Source organism: Lynx rufus, unplaced genomic scaffold, assembly GCF_022079265.1.
Source record: "Lynx rufus isolate CCGP_SWC_20201006 ecotype Redwood Valley unplaced genomic scaffold, mLynRuf1.p SCAF_1, whole genome shotgun sequence".
NCBI lineage: Eukaryota > Metazoa > Chordata > Mammalia > Carnivora > Felidae > Lynx > Lynx rufus.
In genome coordinates this window covers 36377277-36395051 of record NW_025814823.1, presented here as the reverse complement: position 1 = coordinate 36395051, position 17775 = coordinate 36377277, and positions in this window count along the sequence as shown.

Below are 17775 nucleotides of genomic sequence, written 5' to 3'. Positions count from 1 at the left end.
ATTCTTAGCTGCACATTTTTCGCATTTAGCATGTTGAATATATCATGCCACTCCCTTCTGGCCTGCCAGGTTTCTGTGGACAGGTCTGCTGCTAACCTTATGCAACTACCCTTGTAGGTTAGGGACCTTTTGTTCCTAACTGCTTTCAGAATTCTCTCTTTATCTTTGTATTTTTGCAAGTTTCACTATGATATGTCTAGGTGCTGACCTGTTTTTGTTGATTTTGAGGGGAGTTCCCTGTGCCTCTCAGACCTGGATGCCTGCTTCCTTCCCCAGATTAGGGAAGTTCTCAGCTACAATTTGTTCAAATAAACCTTCTTCTGTCTTTTCCTGCTCTCCTTTTTCTGGGACTCTTAATGATACGGATATTATTACACTTTATGGAATCGCTGAATTTCCTGTCTATATTTGTGATCTAATAGTTTTCTTTCCCTCTTCTTTTCAGTTTCCTTATTTTCCATAAGTTTCTATATAACTTATTCAATCCTTTGCCTTTTTCCATCCTTGTAGTCATTACAGCCAGTCAGTTTTGCATCTGAGTTATAGCATTTTTTATTTTAGCCTACTTTTTAGGTCTTTTATCTCTGCAGCAAGATCTTCTCTGGTGTCTTCTATGCTTCTTTCCAGCCCATTCTTATGACTGTTGTTCTAAATTCTTGTTTAGATATATTGCTTACTTCTTTTTATTTCTTTTTTTAGTAAATCCCTGACTGTGATTTCTTATTGATCTTTCTTTTGGTGAGAATTCCTCTGTCTTGTCATTTTGTTTAGGTTTCTGTCTTTTGCATATTACTAAAGCTTGTTATATTTCCTACTCCTGAGAGTAATGCTATATTAAGAATGGGTCCTACACTGTCCAGGGCCTACCACTTCAGAGAGTGTTTCTGCTGTATGCTGTGTGCACTCTGCTGTTGTGATATGGCTGTTTTTCCCCCCAAGTCAGTCCTCTTTAGAGTTCCTCCTTGCTTGCAGTGGCAAATGTTTGGACCTTTAAGTAGGGGGTGCTTTGATTTGTTTGCTAAAATAAGTTTGATTAAAAAACCAAAAAACAAACCAAAAAAAACTGATCCAAAAAATGAGAAAAGGAAAATGAACCAAAAACAAAAGAAAGCAAAAACCCAAACAGGCAAACAAATGAAAAACTATAAACCTGATTTCAAAGAATAAGAAAGAAGGGGGGGAGGGGGGAAGAAGCCTGATCCAAAAAAAAAAAGAGAAAAGGAAACGAAAAAACAAACAAACAAAAAACTATAAGCCTGATCCAAAAGAAAGAAAGAAAGAAAGAAAGAAAGAAAGAAAGAGAGAAAGAAAGAAAGTCTGGTCCTATTTCCACCAGAACTAAAGCTGACACTTTGGAGCGCTCTATGATCAGTAGATTTGGTGCATGTGGGGGGCCTGGGCTGGTCCTCTGCTAAGTGTGTTAACAATCAGACCTGCCCTTATAAAGATGCCCTTGTAGGGTGCAGGAGAGTGGGGTTTGGCTTAGGCAGCCCAGACTCCACTGGGGGCACTGTGTTGCTCACTGAAGTCTGACCATGCCAGTGTGGGAAGCGGTGGGGAAGATGGCATCTCCTTGCTCTCTCCTCACTGGAGAGGGGAGCTCATGCCTGCCACTGTTCAGGAAGCCCTCACAGAAAAGTGAACAATCTCCTCTCTTGTGTCCCAGACTTCCATCAGATCCCTGCCCTCACCTGTCTGTGCCTGGGCCGTCAACATGCCCAGCACTACAGTTTCCTGTGTTTTATCTCTGGCATGCAGCTGAGATTCAAAGCTCCAAATCTTAAAGGAGCCAATATGGCAAAACTTGCTCCCCTCTTCCCCCGGAGAGCCTCACTATGTTGTGTCTGGCGCCATTTTGTCCAAGAAAAGCAGTCGCATGGCTGATCAGGTGCTTAGAGTTTATGGTGAAGCACAGCAAAAAGCAGCAACCAGGTTATCTGCCCTCTGCACAAGCTTCTGTCCCTTGCTAATGAACGGCCACTCAATGGCACCCACCAGGACTTTTGTCTTTGGAGAGGCAATATACCCTCTTCCAAATATACTCCAGGAAGTGGAAAGTTCTCTCCCAGTGCAACCCAGGAGATCTCTACCAAACTGTCCACTCCACTCCTAGACCTCTGCCCTTCTCCTCCAAAGGAACACTGCCACTTTCCCAGCTCAACTCCGGCAAAGGTGCAGACTTCTAAGACTCAGAATTTGAGCTCCCCTGCTTTTAAAAACTTGCAATAGTCAGTTCTTCTTTCCCCCTCTCTCTTTCTCTCTTTCTCCTCTTTTTGCAAAAAGGGGTCCCTTCCCTATGCAGCTCTTTGGCTTTTCTCTCCTCCAATTCATGTCTCCTCACCTCATACCTGCCACATTCTCTCCCTCTAATTGTGCAGATTGTTCTCTTAATCCTCAGATCAATTTCCTAGATGTTCAAAATGATTTGATGTTAATCTAGCTGTGTTCAAGGAATGAGGCAAGTCTAGGGTCCTCCTACAACTCTGCCATCTTAACTCTCTATCCTCTCTATCATGAATTTTTTTTTCAAATATCAACAGTTAGATGTAGACTTACAAATGTGATCAATGCTTCAGTCCACTTAACATAAACCACAGTGAAGTAAGACCCATAATATTACAGCATCTGGTGAAATAATTGTCTTACCTTTGGACAATTCCTCTAGGTGAATCCAAAATAGTTGCATTGGTTTATTGCTACATTTTAGGCAAACATGTTGGTGGAATCTCTAGGAAGGAAGTCTGCTGCCAATTCTATACGGGAGCCCCCTTTAATCTTTGATTAACCTTCATTAAGTCCCAGAAGTGCTGTTCAAAACAGCTGGTCAAGAAGGATTTTGGATTCCTGGGGCTGGAATGTATGAAACTATTAGGTGTAAATACCATACATATATAAAGAAGACAGGAGAATAGATATCTGCTAAGCCTAACTGATACTGAAAGCACAATTTTATCACCTGCTCTTATCCATAGCCAATCCAGATGGAAAATCAAATTTGTGGGTTGTATACACCACAATAATAAAGCCCTAGATGTATGGCCAGGGGAAAAGAAATGATGAAGCTGTACGATGCCCTGGAAATAGCCACGACTGTTTCAAAGAAATAGAGGTTCTATTACCCAGAGCACAGCTTGTCTTCTTACTAACAACCAGCCCATGAAAGGCTGTTGATGGAGCTCCTCCTACATGTGTCAGAGCACTGAGAATCTGCGGTTTGATAGTGATCATTGAGTTGAAAATTATGCATCTCAGAGATCAGCAAAGACCCAGGAACCAATCAAACGTGAATACCCAAGGACAGGCAAAATGGGATGGCATGATTGGATTTAAGCACATTTACTAACTCACCTTCCAACCATCCAACTATTAATAATTGTAGCTCGTCAATAGGAGAGGAAAATGCACAAAAGAGGCTGCTACTGTGAGTCACTTTGTTTTATCCTAGGTGAAAATAAATGTAATCTAAGACATTTTTCCTTTGTTATTATAAAAGAACATCCTTCTGTCTGTTCTTAGTAGTGTATCAGTGTCAATTTCATGATTTTAACAGTATATTATAGTTACATAAGAGGCTATTGTTGGTGAAAGCTGGGAAGGAGATACATAGGAACTCTTGCAACTTCTTATGAGTCTTCTATAAAAGATTTTTGAAAATCAACCAAAACAAAAAGATCCTTCTGCATACAAATTTGTCTCAATCTGTTTCCAATGACCTATCAGAAAAAGATGATCTACATTATTAGCAGAGGAAGTGCTTCCCTTTCTATCCTTCTTCCAGATTTCTTCCTTACCTACTGTTTAAAGGTAGTAATAGAGGAGGTATGAAGACTAGGTCCAGTCTATGCAGGTGCAGTGTTGGGGCATAAATGTATTAGGACTTTTGGGTATTTGTTGTATGTGGGGAAACAAAGCTCACAAAGCCCATGGTTTATGAGGCTATAGTGCAGCTGGGCCCAAGTTGGGCACACAATTTATGACTCATACCTGAAGTGGGCCCTTGGTTTGGCCCAGGAACTGGCATCCCTCTCCAGGGTCAAGGAGAGAAGGAAGGCCAACCTGCCAGCCCTTTTACCTTCTCTACTTATATACCTTTCTTCCCCATCCCTGCCAGCTAGACAAAACAAGCCCAGGCCCAGGTCTCACTGGCTCATGCATCTACCCAAAGCCTGACTAGAAAGAATCCTCTCAACTGGGTAATGCAGACCAGTTGTGCTCCCATGTAATCCCCACTGATCAGTAATGCAGCCCCATAATGACCAACCCTTTCTCTAATTTCCCACCAGACTAAGACAAGGCCTTGTTAGAGTATAACTGTGTCTTTAACTTTTAAAATTTGGCCTATCCTGCTTGCGATCATTCCACTTGAAATCATTATACAGTTGCTTGGATCACCTGTTCCACATGGGCAATTCATCAAAGGTATGTAGAGGAAAGCATAATAACCATGCTTGTCAGCTGTCTAGGTGCTTTGGCCAGTTTGGACACTGATCCTGAGTCTCCAGAAATATGCAAGAGAGATTAATAAGAGAGGTAAGTGTTCTCATCTCCATGTGCATCTGATTCCCACAATATCTCTACTGCTTAGTTACCATGTGTGGCTGATGTGGGAAAGATCCCAGATGAGTTATGGATAAATCAATGAAAGAGTGTTGTGAAATCTACTGGCCAAGCCAGTTCTTCACTGTGATGGTGGCAGTGAGAAGTGTTGGGTGAGTGTGAGGAATACAAACCAGAGAAGACATTAGCTGTGAGAAGACAGAAGGGGGAAAAAACACAAGAAATGGAAGGGAAATGTACACATGATATTAACCACAGACATTTGGGTAGATCAAAACAAAATAACAGCAATTTAACAGTGTTTAGCCAATAAAAAGAAGTTTGGTATGGCTTATAATATTTTTCAAGAAATAAATAAGCTATATAATGTCATTGATTAGTTTATTCATTCACTTAATATTTATTGAGCCTCTACTGTGTGCCAGGTATTGTTCCGGGCACAAGGAATAATACCGCTTGTATGGTAAGCAGGACATCCCCAAATCTCTGTCCTCACAGAGTTGACATTCTGGTAGAGAAAGACAGACACTTAACAAATTGTGTGTGTGTGTGTGTGTGTGTGTGTGTGAGCACACGCATTCACACAAGTAGTGAATATACATTATGTTAGCATTATATATGTACATAAAATATTGCTATCTACCATAGTATTACTATCTAACATAGGTCTAACATTTTATATGCATGTATGTATGTGTGTGTCTTATGAAGAAAAATACATGGGAAAGAATGACAGGGAGGGACGGCAGATATGGTATGCTATTGTAAATAAGGTGAATAAGAGGGCTTCACTGATATTTGACTTTTGATCAAACATCTTAAGAAGACAATGGAGTAATCCATGAAAATATCCGGAAAAAGAACTTTCAGGAAGAGGAAACAATAAAAATATCAAGGCGGCACAAATAGAGCAAACGGGAGCATAACAGGAGAAGTCAAACCAGTAATGGGAGCCATATCATATAGGGCATGGTAAATCTTTGTCTTTGGATGTGAGGGTGATCTGGCTGCGACATCTGTCACTCCGTTGATCTCTAGGGTTGATTCGGCTGGTCTGGTTGGCTAGGCAAGTGTCCCCTTCCTCCCTCACCGCTCCATGTGCGTCCCTCCTGAAGCTACGTGCTGGGTTGAAGAGGATGACCTTCCCCGATAGAGGAGGACCGTTCTTTGGTCAAGGGTATACGAGCAGCTGTGCTCCCCTGCTAGAACCTCCACACAAGCTCTCAAGGTCCATTTGTAGGAGAACGTAGGGTAGTCAAGCTTCCAAGACTCCAGACACAGCCAAATGAGGCGCTGCACATGGCAGTCCGCCTTTCTTTAAAAAAAAAAAAAAAAAAAAGCTTTGTCTTTTAGTTGAAGTGGCAATAGAGCCATCGGAGGGTTTTGAGCAGAAGAGGACCAAGCTCTGACTTACATTTGTAGAGAATCACTCTGACTGCTGTATTGAGAAGAGGCTCTGTAGGAGCAAGGGGTGGAAGCAGCAGGACCCAGTTAGACAATTATTAATTCAGAGGAATTGAGGGGACAGGGCAGGTGATAGTGGTGGAGATGAGGAGGAGTGGTCAGATTTGAGGTATAAGTGAGAGGGTAGGATGAATATGTTTGCTGAAAGGTTGGACATGAGACGTGAGAGAATCGGGGTGGGGTTAAGGAAGACTGAAATTTTGGTCTGAATGACTGAACGAGTACAGTGGGAAAAACTACAGCGGCAGCAGTTACTGGGAGATGGACTGTGAAGAGTTTAGATTGTGTTAAATGCGAGATGTCTGCTAGACATCTGGGGGTCATAATACAATTGTGTTCAGTCCAGAGCCAAAGCCATAAACATTTTTATATAAGTATAATTTTTAAGCCCCTTCAAATGATTGTGTGGCTATATAAATACCTAGTTATTTAAAATTAACTTTATTTTTATGTCATCCCATATGTTAACATATTTTTTTTCCAAATGAACAGGAATGACAGCAACCGACAGCCAAGAGTGTTATACAAGAATCAACAAAAGTAGAATTTGATCCAATTTATTTAGCATATTAATCACATAATTTGGAAACCTTTGCATTAAAAAGAAACAAACATGAACACATTCTTCCATTCTGGCTAATGTGGATTTCACTCTCGAAGTCATCTGTGTGTTTTCCGTACTATAACAATTAAAATCTATTGATTCTACTTTATCCACATGTACATAAGAAATAAAATCTGGCTTATTTCTATTTTTTAAAATTCATGAGCTTATATCTGGCATTCAGTCATGCACGATTGTAATTTGCTACTCTTATGTTTGCTTCATTTTTTTTTTTAATGTTCAGCTTCTTTGACTCTCTGGTGTCAGAACAAATGTGTCCAGTGTCTTCCCAAAGCATGCACATCATCCTTTTTTCTTTTATAGAGTCCCAGAGAAGTCAGGATCTGAGCCCCGGGCACTGAGAACACAGGTTGTGCTGACCCCAGGCTAGCGTGCTGTGGTAATCACCATGACTGTGGATCAGAGACAAATGGATATGTGAAGCAGAAATACAGTTATATGCATGTTATTATTTCTGTGATTGAATTGGTTCAACTTGGGCATTTTATCACATCTATCATTTGTTTCAACAGCCTCTCAATAAACAATAAAAAGACCCTGGATTTCAATTAACAGGAGAAATTCTTGGATGGCAAAAAGAATGAAAAGAGAAATGAAGGAAAGATGCAGTGCAGGATAAGGACAGGATATTTTTAAGGAAGGAAGGGAGGAATGAAGGAAGGAAGGGAGGAAGGAAAGAAGGAAGGCAGGGAGGGAGGAAGGAAGGGAGGGAGGAAGGAAGGAAGGAAGGAAGGAAGGGAGGAAGGAAGGGAGGAAGGAAGGAAGGGAGGAAGGAAAGAAGGAAGGCAGGGAGGGAGGAAGGAAGGGAGGAAGGGAGGAAGGAAGGAAGGAAGGCAGGGAGGGAGGAAGGAAGGGAGGGAGGAAGGAAGGAAGGAAGGAAGGAAAGAAGGAAGGGAGGGAGGAAGGAAGGAAGGAAGGAAGGGAGGAAGGAAAGAAGGAAGGCAGGGAGGGAGGAAGGAAGGGAGGAAGGAAGGAAGGAAGGCAGGGAGGGAGGAAGGAAGGGAGGGAGGAAGGAAGGAAAGAAGGAAGGAAGGGAGGGAGGAAGGAAGGAAAGAAGGAAGGAAGGAAGGGAGGGAGGGAGGGAGGGAGGGAGGGAGTCAGGCAGGCAGGCAAGCAACTAGTGACTCCCCAAATCCAGCTTTGTGTTTATTGTATTTTCCCCAACTTTTATAGTCCTCCAATTTCCTAGCTAGTATTGTGGTAGGTAGTTTTCAGATTCTGACTAGGCTGACTTTGTGATTTCCCTCCTTTTTCTTCCTCTTCCCACTCCCCTTTTATATATTAACCCTCAGAGAGCTTTGACAGAGATAGGCATGCCTATCAACCTAAACATAACATTTTGATCTAAATAAAAATCCACCGTGAGTAGCTGAGTATACAATTAACATGCTGCATTTTAACCTCAACATTACCAGGGATTCCTTCCCAACAGAAGGAAAGAGAGAACAGACTCCTCTCAGTCAGTGAGAACTGCAGTAAATCTGCAGTCTTACGCTTGGCCTGCTATACGAGAGAATAAAGTGTTTGAATAGGAAAGGCTGCAGACCAGTATTCTTACGTGACATCATCCAGATAATTGCACAATTCTTGATATCATTATGCTAATATACACATGGACCAAACTAAAGGCTTGTCTACAAGACTAGCATTTTATGCAACCACTTATGTGCTTAGATGCAACCACTGAGCTGTCTCTCCTCTATTCTTTTTCAGTTGCTCGATTTAAAAGAAAAGCAATCAGGCCAAAAAAAAAAAAAAAAGAAAAAAGCTAGAAAGAAGGAAAGATGAGTGATTTGATCATCACAAACCCCAGAGCCCTGTTAAAAAGTATTTGTACTTTAAAAAATCTTTTTTGCTGAAAGCTTTTTCAGGAGAAATAAATTATACTGACTCTATATAAATAAAAGCAGAAAGAGCAAAGACGAACATGAACATATATTACCAATGCCATTCATCAAATATAGTTGACACTTCAATCTAATGCAGCAAATGAAAACACAGAAGTTTATAGAGTTATAGGAAGTAAGCAATTTAAACATACCGGGTCACAAGGTCATCTAACAACACAACTAGGAAGATGTTCCCTTTTCTGTTCGTCTCTCTTTCTTCCTTTTGAATCTCTCAAAGACCGATGGATATCCATCCTTCTCACAGGGTGAGGTGATCCTTAAATCAGATAATTCAGAACAGCAGTCCAAATGTTCCTTAACAAGTCCACCTTCCTCGAATGTCATAAAATAAAAGGACATTTCGTGCATTTCACACTGTCATTATGGTGCTGGGCTTCCCTTTCCATAATAAAGTAATACAGTTCTTAACTAATTAGTTCATTAATTTTAAATGTGATTCCCAGCAAAAACTCTTTGAGAGAGTTTAATCTCTCTTCAAAGTGTGTGAGGTTGTAAAAAACAGTTCTCGGAGCACTGTCAGCACTGATCATTAACGGTCTGAGCGGGCGAGGAAATACAGAGCTGCGAAAACACGTCCCATTTGTTTTTGAAAGCAAACCTCCGAGGCCGCTTTATAACCAGAAATCATATCCATGTCATGCAGATGCTGTGGTAAACTTTACGGTTCCAATTAGGAATGGACAGTTTTCAATGCGCTGCTCAAACACTTTGCTAGTCTATATGTAAATACTTCACTAAAACCAGTGAACGGTGATGGGGTTCAATATTAATATCGCAAATTAAAGATGACATCGGAACGTCTACTATCCAGAAGAGCAATCAGCGCTCATGGCAAGGCAATAATCGGCGGCTTAAGCAACTTTCGAGCACCATGGGGGAAAAAACAAATGTGATGGAGCTTGGAAATTGCACTGGTGCATGAAGAACATATCATATTAAAGAGCAACTGCTGATTGACCCGGTGATGAAGTGGAGGATAGGACCATATGCTTCCATAAAGGACATTTGGAAATGGCTTCCAGAGTATCCCCCGAGAACTCATGACTATTACCTGGTGTATTCCCATTAATTGACAATGTAAACTTTATCTGTAACGGTGAAATAAGCTGTCAAAATAACTGCCTGTCCTCCTGGGAGGAAAAATTTACCTGAATAATTACCTTGCCCAGCATATTTTCCCGACAGAAATATCAAAGGGCTATGATGGCTGGAGTTCCCTTAAGTATTATAGTCATTGCCTTGGAAAGAGGGATGGTTTCGACTTCTTGACTCGGATACTTTGGATGGGGAAAACACGTATGTTAACGTGGAGAAGGAGAATATAAAGTTACACAAGAGGTAGGAGAGGAATCAATGAAGAGTTTATAATCCCAAGCATGGGGCCCTCTGCCATCAGCTAAGAATACTGCTCCGGGTCTGCTTCCTTTGGTAAATCGTGTTTTACTTATAGAAATTAATAATACAGAACAGGTAAGAGAGCGTACACTGATGGCTCCAGGCACGAGTCCTCATTCCAAGAATCTCCGCGGGAGAAACTATATAATTCCCAAGACACCGCACCACCATTTCTTCTTGTATTCTGGGCCAAAGGCAAGAAGTGAAGATGGCGCAGATGTTAACAGGTGTCGTTTGTCCGTGACACTGTGTGCAGGGGTCACAAGAATAAACTCTGGAGAAAGGCTGCTGGATTTCAAGTCCTGGCTCTGCCACCTACCAGCTGTGTGGCATTGGGCAGGTTACTTAATCTCTGGGCTTTAGCTTTCCTCTGTAAAAGGGAGCTACCTTTCAGGTCGGAGCCTGGTAAATGTGCCATAGCTACTACCTTGTATTATTGTCTTCTGGTCCTAGAACAGTCTAAGGATGCTTTTAGGGAGCAATGTAAGAGTGCAAAGGTGGTTCAAAAGTGAGGAGAGAAGTTTTGAGACTCTCCCATAACCCCCTTCGGCTGTGTCTGCTCTGGCTCCACACCCTGGACCTGCTGCTCCTGACACAGCTGGGTCCAGGCAGCCATGCTCCTCCACAGGTGCCTTCTCGACCTGGGGCGGACACCGGGGTAGTAAGCTGGGGCCACAGGCACCTTTTGCCCATACTGCCTGTCTTTGAACTACATCTTCCCACAAGTGACTCTGCTTCCAAGCACAGGAACATACACTTAGCACCATGCGGAACATGGAGCCATCCCACTGCGAACACCTGTTGCCCCCCTTTCCCCATCACTACAGAAAGTACCAGTCTTCTGAAGTTGGCTACCACCATCTCCACTGGTGTCCTGGGATCACCTCCTAAATAAAGAATTTGCGTTAGAATTCTTGCCCCCAGGTGTTCTGGGGGAAATCCAAGGTAAGACACCTAGTGGGTGTCTTTTCTGATCGAGGAATAAGAGCCTAAAATTCTAGTGGTTGCACTGTGTTGGGTGTTACAGATACTGCGTCAACAACAACAAAAGCAGACACCTGTCAGCAGGTGAACAAAGTAGGAAATGACCAGAAACATTGGTATCTTATGCTAATCTTGATGACTTTTATTCCGGCCTACCCTTTTTCTGACTATTCTTGTTTTCCAAGAGGCTTTCAACGAGGATTAGAAGAAAAGAAACAGGATATTGAAATGGCACCAAAGAGAAACGTTGCTTTGTACTGTAATTGCCGTGAGTGTGGAGACAGACTGTGAAGAACAGATGCCACATTGGGTTGAGATTTTTCTCACCTGCACCTTTTCCAGGAGGCTGACATGAGAGGGAGGATGTGACATGAGAGCAATCTCCCTGTAACAATCATCCGCCACAACTGTACAATCCATAATGGCTGTAATAGAGAAAGCAAACAGTAATAAAGGCACATTATTACCTTGCCTCTGAGATCAAACAATGCTCAGGTTGATGGAGGGTACACTTTCATGTCTCCTGAAAAGTCCATATTTCTGGATATCACTGAACTACCAAGACTTTTCCTAAGGTAAGGTTAAAAAAATAATTGTGGTTTAGGCGTCTACTTGAAAAGGAGAACAAACCGCTATTTGAGTTCTGTGAGAGAACAACAGAGGCCCTGAATATAGACGGTGTCTCTGACCCATTGTGTAGCAAAAGAAAAATAAAGCTGGGGCTGTCCATTAATACCTGCCTTGAATTCAGGAGTAGTTGGAGTGGGTAGGACAGGCAGGAGGTATTATTATTTTTTAATGGCCACTTCAGCAAAGATGTTCACGCTAGCATTGTTCTTGGGGAAAAAAGCTTCCATTCTGTGAGATACTTGTCACACTCCAATTAAAAACAGATTTATTGTTAAGAGGTTGTAGATTATCGGTTTTCCTCCACCTGTATTTTGTCTATTGTTGAGAATCTTACATAAAGAAAAAGTTAGAGGCCTAGAAGAGCTTTTTATAAGTCCAGAGTGGGAAAATATTGCCACTTAAAAAATACTATTTCTGAAAGAAAGCAGAGGTGTCAGAGACAAAGAGAAAAAGAGGGAGACGTGTCAGTCAGTCAATAGTATTTATTGAACACTCACTGTGTGGGGAGAACACAAAGGGCATAATATACTCAGTGCTTGTTCTCCGGGAGCGTGGAATCTGATGGAAGGACAGGCATTAACAGGAGGATAACACTTTCAAAGAATACGATTAATTGCAACTTTGAAGACTTGTGTGTGACTTTGTGTCTGTGCCTGTGTGTGCACGCACGTTCACACGCACACGCACATTTGTGTTTGTGTGTGTTTAAAGGGAGCTGGAAAGTAAGAAACAGCCATGGTAATAAAATCAGAGAATGAACGCCCCTGAACACAGGAGAAATGATACAAGAATACAAATTATCCCGTAGCACTTTTGTCTTTCAGTTGACTCTTCGGTGAGTATAAATCAGAAGTGGAAATATAACACAGGATACCTTTCTTGTCATTGGGACATCGAGTAACTGGCATCCTACCATGTCTGATAGCGAACGCTTCAAAGATATGCATCATATGTATTACTGTTCCACCTCATGGAAGTGATCTGACTTGAAAATGCAATGACAGGGAGCCATATTGGGGAACAGAAATTGTTTACAAAATCGCTTGGTCTGTTGGTGAATCCAGGCCTTCATTTAGAATTCATTATTTTATAAACTGCACAAAGGGATTTCCAAGTTGTCAAGCTTGGTTTGTAAAAAATAAAATAAAAAGATATGATAAAATGTCTGGCCCAAGCTTTTCTGACTTTAATTTTTTTTCTGCGTACTATTCATCTTCCCAGTCATAGCGGTACTCCATCAGCTGTGATAGCTGCTATTTTCTCTGGATTTAGATCAAACAACCTCAGAACATCCATCAGGGCCATTTTTACATCCTTTCTCCTTTGATGCCAAACCCCAAAGATTCCCCATCATGTACAGTCTGCAAGCTGTGGGGCTGACAAGCATTAGTAACCTTGGAATGTCACCCAGACACCAGCTTTCATCCTGGAGGAGGCTAATGAATTTTGCTGCAACCAACTTGGTCTCGAAATGATTTTTCTTTAGGTCACCTTTCATAGTTAAAATAGTTTGCTTTCTTAGAGTTTACTTTTCGTCTGCTGAGTGAGAGCGGCCAGAGGATTGAGCTTGAGGACAGGAGAGTCTGGAGCACAAAATTGTGATAACTGCTTTTAATGCTGTCATTTTTGTAATCATCTGGGCATGACTCTAATTTCTTAGTGTCCCCAACTGCTAAATGTCGTTATTTAAAGGTATAGTCCACAATATAGGATTTTCAACTTTTTAAGCCTAAGTTTCCCTTGAAAAATAAATACACACTACCTACACATAATCTACTTTTAACATATGTGAGTGTAAGAAATTAAAGTTCAGCCCTGATGGTTAAAGAATATGCAGCATTAGAAGCAGTTATCAAAATTTTGTGCTCCAGACTCTTGTGCTCTGGTTCAATCTTTGCCATTTTTACTTGGCAGATAAAAAGTGAACTACAGGGAAGCAAACTATTTTAACTATGAAAGATGACCTAAAAAACAAAAAAATCATTTCACACACACACACACACACATTCCCATGTAGAATTAATTATCCGTTTGGTGCATCTTAAAAAAAATTTTTTTTACAATTATTTATTTTTGGGACACAGAGACAGAGCACAAGTGGGGGACGGGCAAAGAGACAATGAGACACAGAATCCGAAGCAGGCTCCAGGCTCTGAGCTGTCAGCACAGAGCCCCACGCAGGGGCAGGTTTCGAACTCACAAACAGTGAGATCATGACCTGAGCCGAAGTCAGTTGCTCAACTGACTGAGCCACCCAGGCGCCCTCCATTTGCTACACCTTAAAGGAGAAAATGCAGAATGACATAAAGTATACTTAATAAAATTTTCAGTGAGTTTGTATTTGATTAAGCACAACAGCAACTCCACATACTCCTTAACAGGCTAGTACACACACGTGTGAGATATGTCAACGGTCACGCAATTTGGGCACGCATAAAAGTGTGCCTCTTCTTCAGAATAGCAGTGTCACAGATTTAAGAACCACTGGCCTAGGTCTGTAACAGGCAACAACAATTTCTGGGTCCGGTAAGGCACTCATGGCACAGAAAACTGTTGACGTGGCCCAAGTCAAGTGTTCAAACTCAGGATTCATGCATTTATGTAATTAATATTGTCGAAGGGTAACCACACGCATTCCCCACTGTGCACTCACCCCCTCGCTGCTTGGGACAGAACAGACCCTCAAAATTTCAAATCAAAATCAATTTAATGGATGCAGCTGTGTAACCTGTTTCCTTGCCTCCTCCCAGCTGATAGCTGCTCGTGCGGTCTTCTGAATGACTGACATCTTCACTGACCGCCGCCCTCCCCCTGAAAACCCCAGCCACGCATGGTTCCTCTCTGCGCCTTCACCCAGCAGCCGGCACGTGCTGCGCCCCGGCCCTGGAGCACGCGCGCCGCGCCCACAGATCCGCTGGAGGGCGCCAGCGTCCTCCCTGAGAAGGCGCGCTCCCCCGAACCTCGGAGCTAGAAGCTCCTCTGTGCCGAGGACCGTCGCAGTCCCTACCTTCACGTGGACGCTTCACCGCGTTTGCCCCAGGAGAGGAGGCAATGCCTCTCTTCCTCACTTTGTTTCACCCTTTCTCAGCTAGGCATCCAAAGAGCAGGGTCTCGCCAAACCCGCGTGAAAACAGCTCCCTCGGCTCCCCCCCACCCCGCCACCGCGAGCCGCTATCCCACATCCCACCCACATCTGAAAAGAGCTCGATGCTGTCCTCCCAGGCCTTGCGGGCCCCCCCCCCCCACGCCCGCCTGGTACGTCCGCCCCCACTACCGCGTCTTGGGGCAACTACCGCAGTGCGTCTTGAACTTTCATGCCGCCGAATCACCTGGGGATCTTGTTAAAATGTAATTCTAATTTGGTAAGCCTGCCCTGGGCCTGCATTTACCTGGGCGGGGATTAGGCTCGAAATTTAAGGGGGCTACAAAAAACTCAACATTCAAGATAAATAGTATTCTAATGAAATATTAATCATATTTAATGCGATATTTGAAATGTCATATTTATTTTAATATATTAAAATTAATGCTTATTAGCAATTAAATATTAATAGAAAAATATTTATATAATTAATGCAATATTGATAATATTTAATGCAATATTTTGGAAAATACAAATCAATACCCCCCAAAAAAATCCATGATGAACAAAATATCCAGATTTTATTTATTTTTTATTTTATTTTTTTATTATTTAAAAAAATTTTTTTTACATTTATTTATTTTTGAGAGACAGAACAGAAGTAGGGGAAGGGCAGAGAGAGTGGGAGACGCAGAATCCAAAGCAGGCTCTAGGCTCTGAGCCATCAGCGCAGAGCCGGACTAGGGACTGGATGCTCCAACTCACCAACAGTGAGATCATGACCTGAGCCGAAGTCAGACACTCAGGCGTCCCTATCCAGATTTTAAATACAGGGTTAAAGACCCCAAGCGGTGTTGACCACATTTTCAGCAGCAAGGCCCCATAGCCCAAAACATTTTAATTTCCTCTGAGAGGTTACACCCCGCCCCCCAGCCCTTAAGCACACCCCCACGCCCCGCCCCACTTTACCAATTAGGCAGCAGTCTGCCAATTGGGTGCATGCTAAGACCATACCGCATCTCATCTTACCTTATAACGACCACGTGAAGTAATTGTAATCAGTTAAGGAAACGTATTCCAGAGTAGTGTTTCTCAACTGGGCACTTAGCAGTGCCTGGAAACATTTTGGGTTGTCACAGATTTGAGTGGTCTTCTGGCACGTAGAGGGGAGGTGGCACACAAGGGATGGCACTAAGCACCATACAAGGCCCAGGACAGCTTCTCACAACAAAGTATTATCTGTCCTAAGATGTCACTAGTAAGAAACCATGCTTTAAAAATAGAATACTGTATCTAGATTATATCATAGATAATAGATACCATAACTGAGTTTGAACTAAAGTTTTTTCTGACTTTTAAGTTTTTTTTCTGCTCATCATTTTCCCCCACCAGAAAGAAAGCATTCCTACTTCTAACTCTTGACATTGACTTAGTCACAATAAATATAACCTCTTTAGGTATAAAGGTACAATATAAGAAAATTAATATTCCGGGAGTCTTAGGGGAACAGCCCATTGAGTGACAAATAGAAAAGGTTGAGAAGAATTGCTCAATGTTACTAATTTAGAGCCAATTAAAGATACAAGCGCATTGTGGTTCTGTAGAAAGTTGGCTTCAACGATGTTAGTGAAAGTAAATCTTGAACTACATCCTCTGCTGTGGAATTTGGAAAGCTTAACTTGCCCTGTAGCACCTTAGATTTGAAGCTGGTAGAAATTCATCAAGCTTTCTAAAATTTTCTATATATGTCCATTGATTCATAATGTCAGATGCAAAAGAAAAAATGCTTAGAAGCATTTCAATGTGTGAGCATATGAATTAATAAAACATCAGTGTAATATTTCCATCTCATAATATTTTAGGAGTATTACAAACGGTAGAACCCAACGTTACTCTGTGGTCCTTGTGATCCCCAAGCTCCAAGGCATAAAACAGCTATCAGAGGTTTTAAATATCTTAAAGTCAATTTTGCCTGCCCTATACAAAAAGTTGAACATAAAGGTACTGTATTAGTGAGTGATTATTGCAGAGGTACGGATTGAAGACTTGCATAGTGTTTTTCAGCTCCAAAGCCAGCTTTCTAGGATCCGCTCTGTGACGCTGAGGCTAGAGTTCTACGAACTACATTTTGCAGGCTCCCTTGACGTCTACCTTCTGTTAGGTTCTCTAATGGAAGCACAGGAGATTGGAGGGCAGAAGGAAGGGAAGGTATTTCTGTTTCGTTCTCCGGCTTCCAGACACCACTGCTCCAGGAGCCTCTGGGTCCTTTCGACACTTCCAGCACCAGACATGCTATATCCCCCTCAGGGGACTGACACCAGCCCTGGCTGACAAGGGACCCCTCTGAACTCGGAGGTTCTGATGACCTCCTCTCTTTTGTGCTCCCAGGCCTGGGGGCAGTAGCTGCTCTCAGCAGTTACTAATAGTGGGGCTACTTCAGCATTTCCTTTCCGCTCTTTCAGACTTCAAACTCTTGCGTCAGTAATTCCTGTATGAAATCCCCTCTGCTTGAAATACCTATTCTGGCTTCTATTTTCCTAACTAGAACCTACCTAGAGGCTATTACAACAAATAAGGTATAACAACAAAATGCACACGAGTGGGCTGATTACACCCCTTTATATACAGTTTACAAGTTGTGCATTTCTCAGTGACCCTATTAGAAATAACATGTGCAAAACATGACATAGCATGCTTGGAACAGAACAGGTGCTCATAAAAAGGGTATATTTCTTTTTTTAAATTTTTTTTTTCAACGTTTATTTATTTTTGGGACAGAGAGAGGCAGAGCATGAACGGGGGAGGGGCAGAGAGAGAGGGAGACACAGAATCGGAAACAGGCTCCAGGCTCCGAGCCATGAGCCCAGAGCCTGACGCGGGGCTCGAACTCACGGACCGCGAGATCGTGACCTGGCTGAAGTCGGACGCTTAACCGACTGTGCCACCCAGGCGCCCCAAAAAGGGTATATTTCTTTGCCATTCTATGTTTTCCTTTTCCTCTACCAGAAGAAGTAGAAGATTAGGTGGATCAAAATGATTTAAAAAAAAAATTCCAGCTGTTCAACCAAAAGAAGCAAGGTCTGGAATGTATTTCAATAATGTATCTCAACCAGATGTTAACTAGAGTT